At 41.1% G+C, this 22,735-nt stretch overlaps 1 protein-coding gene across 3 annotated transcripts in view; it reads left to right on the forward strand.

The window, feature by feature from the left end:
- Positions 1 to 10,136: 10,136 nt before the first annotated feature.
- LOC137639048 (mediator of RNA polymerase II transcription subunit 8-like) overlaps positions 10,137 to 22,735 on the forward strand; it is a 56,003-nt gene continuing 43,404 nt past the window's right edge. For 2 of the 3 annotated variants that reach the window (XM_068371363.1, XM_068371365.1), the window contains exon 1: positions 10,137 to 10,217. The gene's annotated coding sequence lies outside the window, so the exon portion shown is untranslated. Of the gene's footprint in view, positions 10,222 to 22,735 lie in introns of all 3 variants that reach the window. The other variant, XM_068371364.1, reaches the window with a different exon arrangement.

Raw genomic sequence — 22,735 nt, forward strand, 5'->3', positions numbered from 1 at the left:
CCACAAGACTATTACTTGAAAACATCTTACTGTGTATCTCAGTCATGAGTCCCAGGCATGTCATTTCCCAGGCATGTCACTTCACTGAAGAAAAAAATTAGATGGTTCAGGTAAGTTGGTGTATGCATGTACAAGCCTTTAATTTTTGTTAGCTAAGTTAATCCTTCTTTTCATATCCTCTGAATGGTTTACAGCTTCCAGAGATTCACAGACATTAGAATTTATTTTGGGGTTACTTTATATTATTCCATTTTATTTTATCCTTTTTATTCTTTGCTTATTCTCTAAATCATCTTTTGACTGGCTGATATTGTTGAATTGTAGATGGGGCTAAGGACACAGGATTCCCTGTACAGTATACATGTGGATGTAATTATAAATGGGACACAAATGTCCTTGTCAGTAAAATATTGGGAAAAATAAACAACTTCAACATTTTATAGTCTACATTATTGTTTTATTAAATGTACTCATATGATTTTCTGTCAATCACAGATCTACAGGTATTTTGGTAGGAGTGACGAGAGAGGAAAGTCTTCCTCATATTTTATTTTACAATTCCAAGGGTACTACGGGACCTCTGTTCTCATTAGTTTAATTTTTGTTGCAGTTTTTGTAAACCTATCCTTAGTTTCATGGCTTGATATGATTACTTTGCATTTATGAAAATTCTATTGAAGATTGTTGAAAAACATTTAAGAAACTTGCAGTATGTTATTCCTCATCATACACAAGCTGTTTGGTTGTGGTCTAAATCAGAGTTTCAAGAACATTACAGTACTGATACTTGAAAATGGTGATTGTTCCTCACTTTTATATGAAGCAATCTATTAAGTCTTATATTTTAAGAAAATGGCAAGAGATGGTTGTCTTCCTTTCTTTCCAGTTAGAAACATAAGGGCTAATATTAACCAATGTTATGAATATGTTTTTAGCAACTGAAAGGTTGAAGTTACTTTAACCAGACTGGGGTCATTTATACCCACCTCACACATACTGTAAATATATTGTAGACAGTAGCATTGCATCAGTTTGTGCTTATTGTGATGAATTAGTCAATTGAGCTCATTGTGGTGTGCTGCTCAATATTTCATTAGAGAGTTTGATTTCATGAGTCTTGGAAACCTAAAAGATGTCTTTTTTGATATCCATACAATAGGACTCCCAGGAATTAATTTTACTCATCTTAAAAGACTCTGTCTATCAGTTCAAATTGTTTTTGGGGTGTCTACATAAAGTTGGTCTTTTTTATTAGATTCAATATCTTAATTTTTTACTGAGATTATTACTGTATTTTTGAATGTGTGAATGGCAGGGAGGTATGAGGAAAAGGGGTTTTAAATTTTTTCTTTTTATCTTTACCAATTTAGATATTTATTATGGTGCTGAATGACCTCATTAGTCGCATTGCGTGACATGTGCCCTGAAAATTCTATTCCAATTCAATCCTAAATTTTTTTAATGCTTTTTGGTCACATTTCAGTATTTACTTGACAAAAAATAGCTGTTCCTACATATCATAAGAACCCTTGTCTTTGAATTGGGGAGATTTTTTTAGCACGAGCTGGACTCGTTCATTAAAGTTTAATTTCAAATCTCCAATCTTTAAGTTTGAAGAATTATCTCTCCCTATTCTTTTTCAACAAGCTGGGAATAGTGGATTGTATACCAACCCATTAATAATTTTCTTGGTATTTGTCTCCAACTGAGGTCCCCTCGAGGGAAAAGGAATCTCCAGTTTTGAACAGGTACTGTACATGTCTGCATGTACAGCCTGGGTCCTAATTCTTTCATTCATATGAAAGTCAGATAGGGGGTTGTGGGTGTCATCGCTTTGCTTCTCCATAGATCAAGTGTTGATCACTTCCGAGGAAGGAAATGAACCTTCCAGTTTGGGTTCCAAGGGACTTCCAGCCCACAAAGCAATGATTCTTCCTAATTAAAGGATGAGGGTTGGTATAACGTATAGGAATAAATCACAATTTTCTTAAAAAGTAATTTCTATTTTTCCTAGCCATACAAACTTGAGTCCTTTAATCCAACTTCCATCTTCAACCCCCCTTAGTCCTGGGCCGAAAGGTCAAAAGTGAAGGCTCTCCGTCTGGAAAGGGGCAGGACTCCTTGCCCCGCACCCTCTCCAGCTGGATAACCTAACGACTGATTCCAGCTCACGCTGAAACAATATCCCTAATTAAAGGACTCATATTTGTGTTGGTAGGAAAAATAAAGATTACTTTAAAAATTTGTGATTTTTACAATAGAAGAATTGAATTATTTTCATTGTCTAAGGGTAAATACAATAACTACAGTAGGAATCCTCATTGGCTTCTATGAAGATACAAGTTGTGTCGTCCTCCAGACCGGGTGTCTTGGCAATCTAATTCTCGGTTCAAAGGTAGTTACTCATTGATATTTTGGGAACAGGCCTCCATTCAGGCTCGCTTTTAGTTAATTTATCTCTCATTAAGACATGATGTAGATACCATGCCAGACTCAGTATTATATCCTTACAGTATTATATCCTTACAAGATTGAGATTCTTTGGAATTCTTTTGTTACATTTTTTAATGTTAGCTCCGTCAGGTTATCATTGTTTCATACGGTTTTGTCTGTTGTGATAAGCTTACTGAGTTGGGTTTCATGGTCTGCAACTAAATTAATTTCACTATTTGTGAGACCTATGTTGTTATGGGTAGCAGGCTGTAGCCGGATATTGCACGCAGACTTACGATCAGGTAACGACCCCTATCCCATCGAACCCACAGCTAACTACTGTAATTGGTTTAGGGGCAATAAGGTAACTGGGCTCCACCTCTTGTTTTGGATATGGGCAAGGGGACCCAATAAACAAATGAACCTCAGGTCAATATTTTTCATCTGATTTCAATGCTTTGAGTTACAAAATGATTGAGATTGTGATGAGGAAAATGATGTGATTATGAAAATATAATCCAAATTTATTTGGTAAAGAAAAAAAAATCGTATACTATAATAGTAAGTGGATCATTAACGAAAAATTAGTAAGGTTGAAAATAACTCATGAAGATACACAACAGTTATTAGTGTATAGCAAATTTCATTGAAAGAGACCAATACATTTTTTAATAAATACTGTACATCAATATATAATTGTGTTTTTAGTCTCACCTCTTCCAACTCCCTTCTGATAGAGTAGACACAAACTTATGTTTCATTTCAATGACATGTCCACATGACCTAATACTGCATCCTAAAAATCCTCTAAAGTAAAATAAATTCAATTCATTAGGTCACAGTCTTAAAATATTTACACCAACACATTAATCAACAGTACATCCTTCACCCGACAACCACAGGCAAATTACTTCACAGATTTCATAAAATCTCTACAGGAAGACTTCCTTGCACTATCACAAATGTCTAATCAAACCAGATAATATCAAAGGTTGTCTTTAATTCTTTAGGTTGACAAGCATTAATGGTTTTACGTGATACGGGTGTTTTCTTAATATACTTGATGGTAAAATTTTCATCTGAGTCTACTTGTAATTCAGTGGTATATTAATAAAGCTATTCTGGCCCTACTGGGCCTGGGTGTAGGGTATTGCACAAACCTGAAATACAAGATATGAGAAAATTATATTGCTTAGTGAGCAATTTACCTCAAGTACAATTATAAAATATATCTGAAAAACATCAAATTTTTAAAAAAGTAATTTGTATTTTTCCTAGCTATACCTCTCATCAATGGTTTATAATGTCGGCAGACTTTCAGTTTCTGGTGGCGTGTGGGGTTCCTTCTGTATTCTCCGCACCCCAATTGAAGTTGAAGGCTCTTCTCCATTTGTGCTGCTGCTAATGACAAGAATGACTTAAGGAAGATTTTAGCCATCTTAGGTCTTTCAAGTAAGCATGCCAATGTCTTCTTAGTGATGCCAGTGGTGAAGGGTGTGGTCAGTGTTCCTTGTGATATATACAGTGGTTTCACTTCCTTAACGCCCCCGGGCAGAAAGGACATGTGTCCCCGTGGCGGGCGGTTGGGGGTTGTTGGTCAGTGCATACATCTCCCTGTCCCGGTCACCCCTGTGATTCACCCTGACCCTTGGTTGAGACGTTGTCGAGTGAAGATGCATTATCGCGGTGCTCTGTCCAATTCTCACCCTGAGCTATGTTTCAGCTTATATTTTTGTTTGTGAAAGCTTTGAAAATATTAGATAGTCTTATGGAGAGACTAAAGGGAAAAGTAAAAGTACACCATGGCTGGTTACCCCCTATGTGGATTTTCGAGGGGAGATAGAGAAAAAAAGTGGATGAGATGTGGCTGCACCTGGTACTATTACAAGAATTGTATTTATAGAAGATTTGTCTACTCTGTATAGAGGAAGCCATTATGGCCAAGACAGCTTTAGTAAATATGGAGGAGGAATTGAAAATGAAAGACCTTTATATAAACGGACATAAAATGATAATCGCTGAATTGCCGAACTCATTGCTGGCACAGCAAATTCCACCCAGACCACTGATCTTACTGAGAAAGTTGATACTCTGTTGATGAATATGGAATCAATTAAGTTAACACTTCAAACATTGTTGGACCCAAAACAAGAGAAAATGACATATGCTGACAAAGTTAAGGAAAAAAATCTACAGTATTAGTAATTAAATCGACTAAAGCATCAACTAAAATCACTGACAGAAAAAATGAGGTTAAACGTGCACTTCAAGACATGACCATTCTTAATATGAGATTAACTTCAAATGGAAATATTGTCGTAAACTTTGCTGATGAATAGATCAAAGAGGAAGCAGCAAACAAGATTCAAACCATGGTTGCTGACACTGAGACGAGGAAAATTGGAAAACTAAAACCTAAAATAATGATATGCAATGCATACAATAATGAAGATGAAGTAGTAAAGGCTTTGATTCAAAGAAACCGTTACCTAGACTGTATCCAAAACATAGAAGAGAAGATAAGTCGGGTATTTAAGAAAAATGCTGTTGGTGGGACGACCCACTACTTGTTAAAATGTGATCCTTAAGTTTGGAAGGCTATGCATGATAATGATTGACAAACTTGTTGCGATGGGATACTTATGATATACGTGATAGGTACTATGTAATCACCAGCTACCACTGTCAGAGGTATGGACATTTTGGAAAAGATTCAAGTTTAAGGCTGATGATAAAGTCTGCGGGAAATGTTCAGAAAAACATTCCACCAAAGAATGTAATTCGCAACAGGAAAATGTATAAATTGCACTAAATTAAACAAACCAAGGGACTGCACGGTGAATTTAAGAAATTGCAAAGCTTATGATTTGGAATTGAAAAGACACTCAGAAAATACTGACCATGGATACTAAGGATGTCATAAACTGTGGCTATGTAAATATACAATCTGTAGAGAACGACACCTCGTAGTAACGGGGGATGTTGAGGAGGGAGAAGTCTAATTGGTAAGGGACCTCTGGTAGTGGTTTCACACGCCCCAGTTATTATACCGACACTCTATAAGGGTGAGTGAACTGGGTATATTCCTGGCATTCCATGCAACTTTTTTCTCTGGTATATTTAGCAGTATTTATACCTTAGAAATGGTGCTTTAAGGAGCATTTCACAGAGCGACACAGGTCCCTCGCCCAGAAATAGATTTTTCCTTCGTCAAAATCCCTTTTTAATATCACTTGATCTTAGTGCTGCTTTTGATACAGTTGTGCCTGAACTGTTACTAAATGATCTATGGTCTATCGTTATTTTGAAGATCAAGACAACTTGGTTGACAGAAATTATTGTGTGCACATTGGAAACTTATTCATCTTATGAACCTTTAAACAGAGGGGTACCTCAAGGGAGTGTACTACACCCAATCTTGTTTTGTATCTACACTTTTGGTCTGTAGAAAATACCACAGAGGTATGGAGTGAAGTTCAAACTATTTGCAGATGATACGGTTGGAAAGAAAAACAGCATAAGAAACTTAGATAATATTCAAATAAACGTAAATACTTGTAAAAATTCTGTCCCGATATCTAGTAAAGTTTGTGATCTAGTCGTATCTCTTGACTGTAACTTGCCCTTCAATGGCCAAATATTATAAAAAATTTAGTAAAAACTGCTGGTTATTAACTTAGAAACATTGCTTTTATAAACAAGTACCTGAATGAACATTTTGTAAAGAAACTTATGATAAACTGTGTTATTACCATGACTGACTACCGTAACTCCATCTATTATAATTTACCAAAAGTGCAACTTCAGAAATTACAAAACATAATAAACAGAGGAGCAAGATTGATAAAAGGTGTCCCACCCCAAGAAAGGATCACTCCTGTACTAATTTATTTACACTGGCTGCCTATTAAAGAAGGAATTGAGTTTAGAATACAGCATGTACAGTAACCCATCACGTTATCAGAATTGGACGTCCAAAATATATGAGAAGTGCTACATATTGTGCAGCTAACAAATCGTGTTGACATGAGAATAGTTACAGATGGTTTCAAATTATTGGAATATATATATATATATATATATATATATATATATATATATATATATATATAATATAGATATATAAATATATATATATATATATATATATATATATATATAATCTACTGTAGACTAGAGCCTTTAAATATGCGGCTCCGAGATTATAAAGTAAGCTCCCACTAAACATTCAAAAGACTGAAGATATTAAGGCTTTCCAGAGGAAACTGAAGATTTGTTCTCTAAGTGCTACAATATTGTGGATTTGACAATAAATGAACAATATGCAGTGTGAAATGTTGAATGCTTTAGAACGAACATGATAATATGACTGTGGAGGTCCTGTAAAGAGTAGGGTTTCCCTGCAGTATAGGACCAGAAAAGCAGCCCTTTAAGTAAAGTAAGTACCCTGAAATGAGTTGGGATAGCACCTTGTTACTGTTTTGGTAACCCATTATGGTAAGTTTGTTAATGGCCCAACAGCACCACAAAAATGTTACCAAAAAGTGTTAGATGAAATACTTGGAAGAGGTCAAGAACAATGTTTGAAAGGAAAAGATCAATGGAAAAAGACCTAAGACCGATAGCTTTGTTAAATATTTTATACAAGATATTCATGATGATGACAGTGGCAATATAAAATCACCCAAGAATGATTGAGGAAGGTAATGAGTGCCAAGCAGGATCTACAGGAGGAGATAGAATAGAAGACATCTTTATACTACAGTATTGTGTAGAAGAGAGTTATAGAAGAAACCCCTTATGGTAACTGCTGTAGATTATAATAAGGCCTTTGATTCTGCAATAAGGGAAGCATTGGTAGAAGTTTAAAAAAGCATAGAATCCACATCAAAATTATAAATACAATTGCAAAGATTTACTGAAGAGATACAACAAACACTGACTTAGGAGAAGATATAGAACAAGAAATGTAGGTTACAAGTGGAATAAAATAGGGTCACATAGGATCGACTTCACTTTTTGAGCTAATTACACACACACACACACACACACACACACACACACACATATATATATATATATATATATATATATATATATATATATATATATATATATATATAGTCACGCAACATTAGACTTTTAGTAGAAACTGGATAAAAATGTGACTTAGAAATACAGTAATTAAAGAAAAGAGTAGAGTTTATGGTCCTGTGCCAGTCCTCGACTACAAACTTCCTTAGTTCATCAATCTGATATCTTCTCTTCCTTCCTCTGATTGTTTTACAATCCCTTTAGACCCATTCTGTTATGTCCATCTATTGTCTGTCATTCTCATTATATGACCTGACCATGTCCATTTCTTTTTCTTTCAATTGTTAGAATATCCTCTACTTTAGTTTGCTTTTGTATCTTGTTTTTTTTTTTTTTTCTCGGTGTTATTCCCATCATTATTTTTCCATAGCTCTTTGAGTTGTATGTAACTCATGCTCTAAGGCTTTAGTAAGGCTCCAAGTTTCTGATGTATAAGTTAATACTGGTAGGACCATCTCATTAAATACTTTCCCTTTTAGAGAAAGTGACATTTTACATCTCATAATCGCATTTTGTTTACCAAATGCTCTCCATCCCATGCTTATCCTTCTTTTGATTTTGGTGTCATGTTCTGGGGGAAACACTTACTATGTATATCCATTAGCAATCTCCAGAGGCTCGTCCATAACTTATTTGTTGTCTCTGCATTTTCATTGAACATTATCTTAGTTTTACTCTTCTTTCATCTTTTGTAATTCCTCCCATGACTTACTAGACACAACTACTGTATATCGTATGCAAATCTTTAGTTTTTAAGGTAGGCCCTATTCCCCATAATGTCAATTCCTAAAATTTCCCTATTTAAATTTTTAAAAACTTCTAGACATGCTGTGAATAATTTAGGAGAGATGGGGTCTCCCTGTCTAACTCCTTTCTCAATCAGAATATTTCACTATCTTTATGTAGCATTAGGATTGTTGAACTTCTTGTATAGATGTCTTCAATTGTTCTAACATAGGATTCTTCTATTTCTTGTTTTGGGAAGGTTTTCATTACTGCTGGTGTTTTGGCAGAATCAAAAGCTTTCTCATAGTCTGTACATGCCATTCACAGTGGTTTGTACTACTTTTTTTATTTCTCCATTAGCTAGTTAATTACATATATGTGGTGAGTTGTTGAATACCCTTTTCTAAAGCCTGCCTCTCTCTTGGTTGATTAAAGTCTAGCCGTCATTCTAATCATCCTCGTCATCTCCTCCTGCGCCCTTTGACGTAAAGGGCCTTGGCTAGATTTCGCTAGCCGTCTCTATCTTGAGCTTTTAAATCAATGCTTCTCCATTTATCACCTACTTCACACTACATAGTAATCAGCCATGTAGGCCTGGGTCTTCCAACTTTACTAGTTGAAAGTTTGGTGAACTAATCTCTCTTGGGGAGTGCAAAGAGCTTGCCCAAAACATCTCCATCTACCCCTCACTATGATCTCATCCACATATGGCACCTAAGTAATATCTCTTATAGTTTCATTTCTAACCCTTTGATGCTATTTAACTCCCAATATTCTTCCAAGGGCTTTGTTCTCAAATCTTTCTATTAGATACCACTAAAAGTACAGCTCATCGTCATTATCTCTTATCGCACTAACATTGTATCCACTTGCATAGCAGCATGTAAAGATAATACTATATTAAAGGGATAGATAGAGGCATCTTCTATGAAAACAAGAGAATGTGTATGGGAACTCGCAGTACATAAGCCTTCACAGGATAAAAAAAAAGGCTATATAATAAAACAAAATCCTGGACATGCAAGAAAAAGGAGTAAGATGGTAGAAACAATCAGCAAAGAATTACGAAGAATTAGAAAGTAGTGACCATAGTATATAAAAATGGAAGAAATTAAAGAAGAAATAAATAACAAAACATTTGCATCAGTAATAGGCTATGCTTTAGTGCAAAAAAAAAAAGAAAAAAAAAATACGTTAGAGCTAAACATTGTAAATAGACGCACGGGGCTTAATGTGAATTATAACTTTTGTGAAAATGAGGGAGAATATTTTACCCATTTTTAGGTTTGCCAGGAATACAGAAAAGAAATAAATTAGTTGATTTAACTTCAACAACCTTATAAGAAAGACTTAAACAATATTAGACTAGTGAAAAAAATATATAAAAGAAGAAAAGTTCTATGTTTGGTATAGAGAGACAGACGAAACAATATTAAAGATAAACCTAAATCCGTGGATTATGCGAGGCACTGTTACAAGGCCTGTATCTAAATTGCTTAGGAAAAATGCTCAGTAATGAAGAAGCTTAGCAATATTTTTTAGAGCTAGAACTAATACGTTAAAACTAGATATTGTAAATAGACACAATGAGGGGAATGTAAACTGTCATTTTTGTGAAAATGAGGAGGAAGATTTGATACATATTTTGTTTTGCCAGGAATATAGAAAAGAAAGGAATGAAGTAATTGAGCTACAATAACCATACGAGGAAAACCTAAAGAAAATAGTAGGATTATTTTCATTTAGTAAAAGAAATATAGAAAAGGAAAAAGAAGTATTAAACCTGATGTGGAGGAAAATACAAAACAGTATAAGAAGATAAACTTTGGAGGGGCCGTTGCAAAGGCTATGCCTCACTCGCCCCCTGAACCAGAACCAGAATAGGTATCAATGTATTATTTGATAGAGTGGCTGCTAACTTAGTTTGCGACTTTGCGGCGTTAGTAGTTAGTAACCAGATATTTGTAAGTACACATTTGACTTAAAGTTTTATATCTTACTATTTTACAAGGAACTCTGAAGGTTTTAGATGTAAATTTGAACTTGAATGTAGTTTGTTGGGAAAGGTGTAAACATTCTTATTACATGTCAAATCGGTTTACTTTATAGCGAAATTTGGTGTTTATTTTGGTCTGAAGTACAATATTATGAAGCTAGTTTTACGATTTACAAAATATTGTTTAGTGTTACCATGCCAAGAGTGAAGCCGGTTGATAAGCTAATACAGGGTTAAGGATTGACTTAGTCATAGGGTTAGCTAAGAAAATAGCAGTCAAAGGGGGTTTGGCATCGCAGGGGGTCGTAGGTTAGGTTAGGTGGGGAACCTTGGGTTAGGAGGTGTTTTCAGGGTATCACTGTACTTATCATCAGAGTAACCTTTCTTAGTGAAAACCAACTTTTATTTATAGAAAAACACCCGTTTCCTCCGAAAATGACACAATTTGGTAAATATATGATACTTTAATTTCTAGCCAAATACATGGACAATATATATTTCCTACTCCCTGTCTTGTGTTTTATGCATTTCCGACCATGATTATGGGGGAAAAGCAAACCACCTGTTCATGAGTTATTGGAATCCCTTATATAAAGACAATTATGGGGGACACAGAGGGAAACCGGAGTTCTTTGAATGGGGAAATGTCATAAACGAGTGATTTGCAGCAATAATAATGGTCAGAAATGCAAATTAAGCACAAGATAACCCGTTAGAAAAATATATGGTTCATGTAAGTGGGTGAAAACAGGCCAAAACGTAGTTTTTTATCACTTTTGAGATTCGTCATATGGTACAGTACCTAACAAACCTACCTAACCTAACCTAGTAGTTCCCAGGTCACAATCCTTAGCCGGAGGTAAGCCCCCCGAATCCTCTTCCCAGGTCACAACCACTAGCCGGAGGCAAGCCCCCTGAACCCTCTTCCCAGGTCACAACCCCTAGCCCAGAGGGCAAGCCCCCCAGACCCCCCCTTCCCAGGTCATAAACTAAAAGTAAATTACAAATAAATCCTTACATTATGGAAAAGTAAATCGCAAATAATTCCGTACCTTATGATTGACAGATAAGTCTTTTTTTTTTTTTTTTTTTTTTTATTGTCTTGGCAATGTTTACAGAAGCTTTGCAGTGAAAATGTGCTGGTCTTCCCGAAAAATTAAGTCAGAATCGGACCTTTGAGGCATTATTTCACGGTTATTTTATAATTACACATGAGTAACAATAGCTTTATTCTGAACAGAGAGCCTTTCCATCATAATCAATTGCCGACATAAATGAAATTACACTATATTTCGAAATAGATTGATGTACTTCCCTTAAGTTTCCTCTTGGAGATGTCTTTATGTGATGGTGGTTAAGTTGAAACTGAAGGGGAAGGTGGAAAGAAAATTGCTGTTGTAGAACAACATCTGGGAAGTTATGAAGAAGCACTTGTAAGATGTTAATTGGTTTAAAAAAAAAAATCACCTGACAAATACGTTATTGTAAACCATGGGAAAAAACGCATGCACAATAAGTCCCCTTTGACCCTTAAGTCTCTCAGATGTAAACAATGGACTTAGAGTGAAAAACATACTTCAAATTTTAATCGACCAATACGTAAGTAGTTATGCCCAAGCCCCTATTGAATATATAGAGAAAAATATCAAACTAGCCAGCACTCGTCCATTTCTTATAGCGAATTCCATTTTCGTTAGTAGTTAGAGTATCATATATTTACCCTTATTTTTGTCGCAAATAAATATTTAATGTAATACATACATATACAGTATATATATATATATATATATATATATATATATATATATATATATATATATATATATATATATATATATATATGTGTGTGTGTGTGTGTAAATGTGTATACTGTATATGTGTTTAAAGGTAGTAGGTTGGCCAGGGCACCAGACGCCCGTAGAGATACTACCGCGAGAGATTTATGGAGTCCTTTGAATGGCCAGACAGTACTACATTGGATCATTCTCTCTTGTTACGGTTCTCTCCCTTTGCCTAAACACACACACCGAATAGGCTGGTCTATTCTTTACAGATTCTCCACTGTCCTTATACACCTGACAACTCTGAGATTACCAAACAATTCTTCTTCACCCAAGGGGTTAACTACTGCACGGTAATTGTTCAGTGGCTACTTTTCTCTTGGTAAGGGTAGAAGAAAGACTTTAGCTTTGGTAAGCAGCTCTTCTAGGAGAAGGACACTCCAAAATCAAACCATTGTTCTCTAGGCTTGGGTAGTGCCGTAGCCTCTGTACCATGGTCTTCCATTGTCTTGGGTTGGAGCTCTCTTGCTTGAAGGTACACTTGTGCACAGTATTCTTTCTAATTTTTCTTCCTCTTGTTTTGTTAAAGTGTTTATAGTTTATACAGTGGAACCTCTACACACGAACGTATCTACATCCGAATTTTCCAACATCAGAAGTAAAATTCGAGCAAATATTTTACTACACCCGAATTTTATTTCAACACGAAGTAAGCAATTTTCGTCGTACCGGTTGTATCCGAATTTTTCGACACGCGAAGTACAATTCGAACACGTTCCTACTCTACACCCGAATGTTTTTTTCGACACCCGAAGTAAACAATACTCGTATGCGTAGTCGGTGCTCATAGCGCCTGAAGTGTTTTTTATTTCCGCCGATAGAAGGCAGCACTTCGACCTCGGAGGGACCCTCAATTAGCGTGGCTTGGGACATTCCTCTGTTCTCTCGCCTTCGTGTGGTTGTGCCCTGTGCGTTCTGCTATTACTGTAACTGTGTTTTAATCGTGATTTTTTACGTTCATCCTTTTACGGTATTTTACGTAAATCATGGGTCCTAAAAGGCTTAGTTTCGCAAGTGGTAGTGGTAGTGGTGAGAAAAGGAATAAGGGACTGCTTTCTTTAGAAGTAAAGCAAGGAATTATTGAAAAGCATGAGCGTGGCGTCCGTATGAGTGAACTTGCAATAGGTTCGGCGCAAATAAAAGAGGAGTTAGGAAAATATCAAGACGTGGTCAACTTCATCGACAAATACCATCCAAAGAAATTGCAGGTTTGTCGTGTAGTTGCGCCGTTTGATGATGTTTCCCTAACTTATTTTCGAAACATTCTGAAAAGCTGTAACAAGCGACTTTCTATCGATAGCTTCTTTAAAAAAACTACGAAGCGAACTCGTGATGAAGAGGAAGGAAGTGGTTCAAAGAAAACAGCAAAGAGTGAAGAGAAAAAAATTCAATCAATTTTAAGTGTAGAGAGTGAAAGTGATTAAAATTAATCATCAAAAAGAAAAAAAGAAAATGTAAAAAAAAATATAAAATATAAAAATAAAAAAAAAATAAGCTAAGTTATGTTAAAGTTCACTTAGTGTAAGTTAGAATAAGTTATGGTAGTGTACGTTTATCGTAGTTAACCTCTCTACCTCCTCGCCGCCCGTCCGTCTCCTCTCTGCGTAGCAAGACCAACAACACCTGCGCTGGAGTTTCTAAGGTAAAGTGACGCTAAAAACCCGTTTCTTATTTATCATTTTTTTGCTAATTCTTCTTATTTACATGTCTATTATCTAATTTAGTGTGCATTATTCTCATGGGAAATTATGTGTAGTAGTTTATTAAGAAGTTATCATAGGTTTTTGGGCTCAACCACAGATTAATCCTATTTCAATGTATTCTTATGGGAAAATTCGTTTCTACATCCGAACATTTTCTACATCCGAAGTTGGTTCTGGAACGGATTAAATTCGTATGTAGAGGTACCACTGTATAGGAAATATTTATTTGTTCCGTAACCGAAATACAAACCATGCTATTTACATTGGGTTTACTTTTGGCGTAGCTGAAATTGACGAGCCAATAGAATTTTAACGAGGGTTACGCGCTAGTTAGCAAGGGGGTAGGGGAAGGGGTTGCTTGCTACCCCTCCCCCCCACACACACACCGGTTAGTTGTCTCACTTCACTTTTGGCTATAAGGGAGTCAAGAGGCGCCTCTTCGGGTCGTCTCCGCCTCCTTCCTCCACAGAGGATTCTCCTCGTCGGGAGCAGACCGTAGCAGCCACGTCTTTGGACCTCTCCGGTGATCGCTCGCGATCTCCCACCCCTACCAGACCTTCCACTTCCGGCGCAGATGCGCAGCAGGCGCCTTCTAACCTCGTCATCCGACGGGCACCGATCCCTTCGGGGCAAAGGGATGTCTCCCATGGTGTGGGTGATTCCCTTGCGCGTCAGGGTTCCCCTGCGCGCCCAACTGCGTGTTTGTGCGCAGTAGCGCGTAAGCGCTCTCCAGAGTTGCAGCCACCAGACTCGCCGCGCCAGCGCTCACCTGCTCGTCAACATTCGCCTGCTCGCCAGCGCTCACCTGCTCGTCAACATTCGCCTGCTCGCCAGCGCTCACCTGCTCGTCAACATTCGCCTGCTCGCCAGCGCTCTCCTGTTAGCAGCCAGCACCTTTCCGTTCCTGCTGCGCGCCAAGCGCGCCATCGGTCTCCTGAGCGCACACGATCTCCTGCCCATCAGCGCGCACCTGCGCACCCTGTTCCTGATGTGCGCCCTGTGCGCCAACGCTCGCCCGCGTGCCCTAGATCTTCGGATCTGGATGCGCGCACGCTCCCCAGTGCGCACTTCAAGAGTTCCTGCGTGCCCGCGCGCCTTCATATCCTGAACCCGTCCGCGAGCGTTTGCCCTTGCGCGTCGCCGCGCCTCCTGATCCTGCGCCCCAGCAGTCTATGAGTCGACACCCTCCTGCGCGCCAGCGATCTCCTGAGCGCCCGCACGATCCATCGCCTACGCGCCAGCGCCACCATGACCTTGATCGCCATAAGACTCTGACGCGCACTCTCGCCAAATCGCCTGTGCGCGGTCGGTCGCCTGCGTGTACTACGCGCCATCGTTCGCCAACGCGCCACCACGCGCCATCACTCACCAACGTGTCAGCGTTCGCCAACGCGCCATCGCTCGCCGCCTCACCATCGCCTGCCCACGCGCCACAGATCTCCAGGACGCCGTCGATCTCCTGCGCTTTACCATTCTCCTGACCAACAGCGATCTCCGCTACCCTCACGCGCTTATTCACCTGCACGAACGCGCGACTGCGCTCCAGCAGCCCCCCGCGCGCGATTCCTTGAATGCTCCACCGCGCGAGCTCCAGCACGACCCCCGTTCTCGCCGGGTTCCATAGCTCGTGCTTGCGGCAGGGACACTTGCTTCTAGATCGCCGTCGGGATCGCCACCGCGCAAGCGCAGGTCTCTCACTCAGGACCAGGAAGAGTCGTCGGAGAGGTCTCAGCAACATTCTTCCCTTTCTTCTTTACAGGTAGGCCCCGTTGCGTCCACTCCGAAGGATCAGGCGATCCCCTTCCCTCCAGCTTCCTTGTGTTCTTAGTACAGTATTAAGATAATACTGTCGCGTCCCCCATACCCTGATGAGGTGGTATTGGGAACGTCCTATCCTAGAATTCCATCTAAAGGATTCCAGGTCAACTTCCTAGGATGAGTCACACTTCATTCCTTCACACACAAGATTACGTAGGCCGCACGTTCCTTGCAGAGCAAGGGACTTGCGAGGTGCAGGGACTCTTTATCTCGAGTGCTACACACTCATATTTTGAGTCCCCGGGCAAAGCCAAAGCCAGTAAGGCTGGGACTTACCACCCTACCTAAGGGTTAAGTCACCCTATTTAAATAGCGTGGTTTGTATTTCGGTTACGGAACAAGTGACAAATTCGTAGATAATTTGTATTTTTTCTAACCATACAAGCCTTAGCTATTTAATCATACTTGCCCGCCAGCCCTGTCCCCCGTGAATTCCTACCTCTAAGCGAAGTGAATCAGTTCACCGGTGTGTGAGGGGGGAGGGGTAGCTAGCTATCCCTCCCTTACCCCCTCGCTAACTAGCGAGGGAGTAGTTAACCCTCGTTAAAAATCTAATGGCTCGTCATTCAGCTACGCCGAAAGTAATACCCTATTTTAAATATAAAACTTACCCGCTGGTTATATAAAAGAGCTGAAGTCCCTGACGCCAGGGCAGAAAATTCAAATCTCGCGCTATCGAAGATACGCCAGGTGTACCAACCGCACCCTAGCGGTAGAACAGGTGGAACTACACACCAACTCCAGTTCTTCTCTCTGCCGTCATAGCTGACTGACATACAGAAGTTCGCTCTCGTGTTTTTACTCTCTTGGGAAGTTGTTTGGTGATTAGTGAGGGTTGTCGTGTACAACGTTCTTTTTTGAGTTTAAGCTATCGTTGATTAATTTTCCTTGGTTCTTATCTTGAAATCTTTTTGTTTGAGATTTTCTTTATTGTTTTTTCCCTTACTTTTTGCTTGTCGGTCTCTCACGTTAACTTTAAAATGGCCGACTCCTCCCCTGCTCAGCGTAGGTGTGTTAGTGAGGGTTGTTGTACACGACTTCCTAATGGATCTATTGATCCTCATTCTATTTGTGTAAAATGTAGGGGTAAATTTTGTTCATTAGATGATAGGTGTAATGAGTGTCTTTCCTTAACTAATGATGATTTTGTTACTTTCGATCGTTATGTTAGGAGATTAGAGAGAGATAGAGTTAGGCGTAGTTCTTCCCGATCTGTGGATAGAACCTTACCTAATTTACCTGTTCCTAATCCTGTTCCTTCCCCTGTGGTGGTAGATCAGGAACCTACTATGAAGGACATGTTTACTGCTATTTTGTGTCTTGGTGAGAAAGTTGAGTCCTTAGCAGCCGATAGAAATACTATCTTTTCCGAGTTAAAGGTATTGAAAAACCGTGATCCTATCGGAACTGTGGAAAGTGTTTCAGTGTCTGATGTGGTACCGAAGAATCGTGACTCTCTCGGTGTTGTGACAAGTGTTGATAATGTGGTTAGTGTTGCGGAAGGTGCGTCGACACGAGTGTCTGATGTGGTACCGAAGAATCGTGACTCTCTCGGTGTTGTGACAAGTGTTGATAATGTGTTTAGTGTTGCGGAGGGTGCGTCGGCACGATCTTGTCGTTCACCTAGCCTTAGACCTCTTTCGAGCTCTCGAACCCATGGGAGAAGTAATGTCGAACGGCTTAAGGGAACGAGAAGCATCATCAATCGTGCAGACGTCCCCTCGAACGTTCCTGTTGCCGTAGCTCAGGTCGTTCACCCTCATCGTAGGAAAGGTGAGGTTCATACGTTATCCCCGTCTTCCGATGAAGGGTCGGGGAGTGAGATCTGGCGGCGAGCGTCGAGACCGCTTAAACGCTCCCATGTTGATTCACAGCGTCGGGAATCGCCTGTGCGGCCAGGATGTAGTTCGTGGGGTTCACCGGAACGTTTCCGTTCTCCCAGCGCTTGCACTCCGGCCAAACGTTCAGATCACCGTGTTCGTGCGGATATGATTCCTTCCGATTCGGACCTTGTAACTATTCATGCACCTCCTCTTCCATCGGATTGGCTTTCTTCCCCTGAAATGCGTGGTGACATTAGTGCGAATCTTCCTTCTAGGAGTTCTGTTGATCCGAAATGGACTGCACTTTTGTCTATGAAGGAACAACTCTCGTCGTTGATGGATTCTTATCAACCAGGTGTTGGCGTTGTGTCTGGGCGTTCGATGTCAGACCAGTTATCGCACAAACGTTCGATGGTATATGGCCTTGACGAGTTATCACTTAGACGGTCTCCCATTCACAGTGTTCAACGCCAGGTTGATTTTGATGAGTCGCGTCAGAGAGTTTTGGTTGACCAGTTTGCGTTTTCTGGTCGCGGGGAAGAGCATCGGCGTCGACAAGTGGACGAGACGCGGCAACAATTTGAAGTAGTGGATCGCCCGCGGCAACAACTTTTGGACGCGGCGCGTCAAAACATTGGTTTTCAGCGGCGACATCCTGACTTCTTTGATCGTTCGCAGCAACAGTCCTCGGACTTTACGCGACCTCGCGGCGATCTTCAACAGTTACCTTCTGATTTCAAGCGTTCTTCTGTTCAACAACAGTCGAATTCTAAGCGGTCTAAGCAGTTGTTGGTTGAGGATGATCGTATACATGTCCGTGTTTCGCATCAATCTACTTCTACTTCTCCCCACCAAATTGACTCAGATGTTGGCCTTGACAGGCAGTCCCATCCAGACGTTGTTCCTTCGGTTCAGGCTGCGGCTGTTGCTGCACTGCCAGAAAACGAACCAGAGGAAAAGTCGGATGAGGATAATCCTATTGAGGAAGTCTCTGAGAATGAGGAGGAGAAGCATTATCAGCATGCTGTGGACCTTCGCAAGTTTATGCTTATTTTGACTGGAATTTTCCCGGATTCTTTTACCCCTGTGGCCCCTCGTTCTCCGCCTTCTGAATTCATCTTAGGTAAAGCTACTAAGGTTCCAGTTTACACCAAGATGGTTCTTTCTCGATCCTCTAAGCGGGCCTTGAAGTTAATGGGTTCTTGGTTGGACTCCAAGAAAGCTTTTGGCAAGACGGCCTTTGCCTTTCCTCCCGCTAGGTTAGCCTCTAGTGTGTGGTATGAGACTGGTGAAGTGTTGGGCTTGAGTTTTCCTTCTTCTGCACAAGGGGATTTTTCAAGTTTGGTAGATGCTTCTCGTCGTCTTGCCTTAAGGAAGACGAAGATTTGGTGGTCCATTCCAGAGTTCGACCATTTGCTTAAAGGTCTTTTCAGGGCCTTCGAAGTTTTTAATTTTTTGGACTGGGCTTTGGGGGCTTTGAGTAAGAGGGTCTCTGATATGACGGAAACGGACACTAGTGGTTTGGTTCATTTGATGTCCTGCTTGGACAAAGGTGTGAGAGATGGCTCCAACGAACTTGCTGCCTTGTTTACAGCTGGAATTCTCAAGAAAAGGGCCACGATGTGCTCCTTCCTCTCCGCAGGAGTGTCTCCCTATCAGAAGACAGGCCTTCTTTTCGCACCTTTGTCTAATTCTTTATTTCCTCAGGAATTAGTGGGCGAGGTGGCTACTGCTCTCACTCAGAAGGCCACACATGACTTAGTTACTCATTCGACTAGGAAAGTTTTGCCTCCGTCATTCTCCTCTCGAAAACCTAAGGAATCTTCTTCTGAGTTTCGTCCTCAGTCCTTTCGTGGGAAGCCCTCTGGAAGAGGCTCTTTTAAACCAGAAGGAAGGAAACCTAGAGGCAGAGGGGGCAAGTCCGGCCGAGGTAAAGTCTGACTGCCCTCTCCTTCAGACAACAGTGGGGGCCAGGTTGACTCACTTTTGGGAGGCTTGGGAGAGGAATGGAGCGGACCCCTGGTCCGTCCAGGTGTTAAAGGAAGGCTACAAGATCCCCTTCCTGACCAATCCTCCTTTAGTCACAGATCCAGTGGATCTTTCGCCCAAATACAGAGAGGGTCCCAAGAAACAAGGCATGCTTCTACAGATGTCTCTTTTATTAGAGAAACGAGCAATAGAGGAAGTGCAGGATGTTACGTCTCCGGGGTTTTACAACCGCCTTTTTCTAGTACCCAAGAGTTCCGGGGGGTGGAGACCGGTTCTGGACGTAAGTGTGCTCAATGGTTACGTCCAAAACTCGACGTTCACTATGGAGACTCAGAAAACAGTTCTGGCAGCTGTGAGGAAGGACGATTGGATGGTCTCTTTAGATCTTCAGGATGCCTATTTCCACCTTCCGATTCATCCCAGCTGCAGACGTTATCTGAGGTTCATGGACGGAAACAAGGTCTTCCAGTTCAGGGCTCTTTGTTTCGGACTCTGCACGGCTCCTCTATTGTTCACCAAGATCATGCTGAACGTGGCAAGCATGCTGCATTCGAGGGGAATCAGGGCCTCTCTGTATCTGGACGATTGGCTGATAAGAGCCTCCTCAGCCGATTGTTGTTTGAAGGACCTCAAGATGACTTTGGATCTCTCCAGAGAACTGGGTCTCCTGGTGAGCTCGAAAAAATCACAACTCATTCCATCCCAGGAGATTCTTTATTTGGGGATGGAGATTCACAGTCGGAGTTTTCGGGCTTTTCCGTCGTCGGTGAGAATCCAAGCAGCCCTCCTAAAAGTACAAACGTTCCTGAAGAGAGATCTTTGCTCCGTCAGAGATTGGATGAGTCTTCTGGGGACTCTCTCGTCGTTAGAGAAGTTCGTGACCCTGGGGAAGTTGTTCTTGCGTCCTCTTCAGTTTCATCTCAACCGCCATTGGAAGAAAGGGGACAGCCTCGACAGGGATTGCATTCCCATCTCGACTTCCATCAAGTCTCATCTTCAATGGTGGAACAACGAGCCCAGACTGAAAGAAGGCTTGTCTTTACTTCAGAGGAACCCAAACCTCGTGTTGTGTTGCGACGCCTCCAACTCGGGGTGGGGAGCCACTCTAGAGAAGCAGGAACTTTCGGGGACTTGGACGGTGGAGCAAACCTCTCTCCACATCAATCAAAAAGAGCTTTTAGCTATTCATCTGGCTCTCATCGGCTTCGAAAAGCAGATCAGGGGCAAGGTAGTCCAAGTCAATTCGGACAGCACGATAGCTCTGGCCTATATTGCGAAACAAGGCGGGACCCACTCTTGGCCTCTGTTCGAGATTGCAAGACTGCTCCTCATCTGGGCGGAGGAAAGGAAGGTGACTCTTTTGACGCGGTTCATCCAGGGGGTCAACAATGTGAGCGCAGACAGACTCAGCAGGAAAGGTCAGGTTCTCTCCACAGAATGGATTCTGCACCCGGACATCTGCAAGAGTCTGTGGCGGTTATGGGGTCGACCTCTCGTGGATCTCTTTGCCACCGCGAAGACCAAACGACTAGAGTGTTACTGCTCTCCGGTTCCAGACCCCGAAGCTTTACACATAGACGCTTTTCTGATGAACTGGTCACACATGGAGGTTTATGCCTTTCCTCCGTTCAAGATCCTTTACAAAGTGATTCAGAAGTTCGTTTCACACGAGGAGACCAGAATGACACTGATAGCTCCGTTCTGGCCGTCAAGGAGCTGGTTTCCAGAGGTACTGGAATGGATGGTGGATGTCCCGAGAAGCCTTCCCATGAGACCCGATCTTCTCAGACAACCTCACTTGGCCCGAAATCATCAAAACCTCCGAGCTCTACGTCTGACTGCCTTCAGACTATCGAAAAACTCGCTAGAGCTAGAGGATTTTCGAAGAAGGCAGCCAAGGCAATTGCAAGGGCAAGAAGGTCTTCAACCATCAAGGTGTATCAGTCCAAGTGGGAGTTGTTCAGGGAATGGTGTAGAACTAACGCGATTTCCTCTTCCAGTACATCGCTTTCCCAAATAGCAGATTTTTTCTTGGACCTTAAAACTAAGCATAACTTCTCGTCATCAACTATTAAAGGTTACAGGAGTATGTTGGCGACGGTTTTTCGACACAGGAACCTAGACCTTTCTGATAATAAGGATCTACGAGATTTACTTAGGTCTTTTGATACGACCAAGAAGATTCAAACGGCTCCCATCGCCTGGAATTTGGATGTTGTCCTTAAATTTCTCATGAGTGACAGATTTGAGCCTTTACACTCGGCTTCATTTAAGGACTTAACCTTGAAAACCCTTTTTCTAGTTACCCTCGCCACTGCGAAAAGAGTTAGTGAAGTTCACGCTTTAAGCAAGAACATTGGTTTTCGGAATGGGAAAGCCATTTGTTCTTTGCAACTGGGGTTTCTGGCCAAGAACGAAAACCCTTCTCGACCATGGCCCAAATCCTTCGAGATTTCTAACCTTTCGGATTTGGCTGGCGATGAATTGGAAAGGGTTCTCTGTCCAGTTAGAGCTCTACGGTGTTATGTGGACAGAACTAAGAATCTGAGAGGTAACTCAGACGCTCTGTGGTGTGCAGTTCGGAAACCCTCGATGCCCATGTCCAAGAATGCCTTGTCTTTTTTCGTTAGATTGTTGATTCGAGAAGCTCATGCTCAGTGTGATGAGTCGGATCAGAGGCTCCTCAAAGTCAAGACACATGAAGTCAGAGCGGTAGCGACTTCAGTGGCCTTTCAACAGAACCGTTCTCTGCAAAGTCTGATGGATACAACATTTTGGAGAAGTAAGTCTGTTTTTGCATCCCATTATTTGAAGAATGTTCAGACTCGCTATGAGGACCTTTTTACGTTGGGTCCTTTTATAGCTGCTAATGCGATAGTAGGTGAATGATCTACCACTACGTTCCCTTTTTTCCTAATACCCCTTTTCTATCTCTTGGAACTCGTTTGTTATGGTTGTTTGTGGAGATTGGGCGTCAGTCTTCCGCAATCTTTGATTTGGCTAGGTGGTCAATTTGTTCCTTGAGTGCACCCGGAACGAGGGTATTGGTTGAGGTCCTGTCATGTTATAGGTGTTTGTACCGTTTGACAGCTCCTAGAGATTTTCAGCCCGAGTGGATTACTGGATCTCTTAAGGATAGCGGACGAAATGAGGCAGAGTATCATTGCTGTCAGCTTCCTTATCAGGTGAGAACTGCTTAAGTTTATTGTATGTAACCCTTAAGTGAATTTTCTGTATGTAGCTGTCTCTGACCCGCCACCAAGGGGTGTCAATCAGCTCTTTTATATAACCAGCGGGTAAGTTTTATATTTA

Source organism: Palaemon carinicauda, chromosome 4, assembly GCF_036898095.1.
Source record: "Palaemon carinicauda isolate YSFRI2023 chromosome 4, ASM3689809v2, whole genome shotgun sequence".
In the NCBI taxonomy this organism is placed as follows: domain Eukaryota; kingdom Metazoa; phylum Arthropoda; class Malacostraca; order Decapoda; family Palaemonidae; genus Palaemon; species Palaemon carinicauda.